The sequence below is a fragment of the Halyomorpha halys genome, unplaced genomic scaffold (genome assembly GCF_000696795.3).
Source record: "Halyomorpha halys isolate HHAL.00 unplaced genomic scaffold, Hhal_1.1 Scaffold22.1, whole genome shotgun sequence".
Classification (NCBI taxonomy): Eukaryota; Metazoa; Arthropoda; class Insecta; order Hemiptera; family Pentatomidae; genus Halyomorpha; species Halyomorpha halys.
Genome location: NW_027104816.1, coordinates 917,245 through 917,956, shown reverse-complemented (window position 1 = coordinate 917,956; position 712 = coordinate 917,245). Strand labels below are relative to the sequence as shown.

At 29.1% G+C, this 712-nt stretch overlaps 1 protein-coding gene across 1 annotated transcript in view; it reads right to left on the bottom strand.

Annotated features, from left to right (window-relative positions):
• The window catches only part of LOC106682157 (homeobox-like protein HDP1), a 15,902-nt gene that overhangs the window by 5,871 nt on the left and 9,319 nt on the right, over window positions 1-712 (bottom strand). The gene's annotated exons all lie outside the window — the stretch shown is intronic.

Genomic DNA, 712 nt, shown 5'->3' with positions numbered 1-712 from the left:
TATTAATTTAAAATTTAAATATAAAAAGAAAATGAAAATTGAGAGGAAGAAAATATATGTAACAATAATAGATGATAAAGAGGCAAATTATAAGTATAGTGTACAAAACTTATAATGCGGGCAAGGAAAATGGATAAAAGTGGAGAAAATAAGGGGAAAGAGTAAAATAAAGAAAGGGGAAAAAAAACAAAAAAGAAGAATGAAAACCAACCTGTTCGCTGAAAGGTTGAGCATCTAATGGTGGTAGCGCAAAAGTGGTCAAGGTTAGAACTAAAAAAGCCGTTACAACAATGACTAAGTGTTATTTATAAAGAAAACGTTACGGGAGGGTGAAAATAAAAAATAGAAAAATTTTTGAAGAAGAAAGCGTGTGTGAGGGTGATGACAAAAAGTGATAAGAATTAAAAATATATATGAACCAACGAATTATCGAATAACGAAGTACCGGAAGATGAAGAGAAAACGTAATATAGGTGGGAGACGACAAATATGTAAGAAAAGGTTTTAAAGATGAAATAATGCGTGCAAAAGTGGGCGGAAAAAAATAATGTGAATTTATAAAAAAAAAAAAAAATTGAAAATTACTTTTTTAATAAATTAACTATTTGTGAATATGTTAATGATAAGTTGTTCTTATCGGTTTTTAAGTTGACAGAAGAAGGCTCTAATTGGATATAGAGACTTTCAGAGATGAGCCTTTTGTCATGGTTAT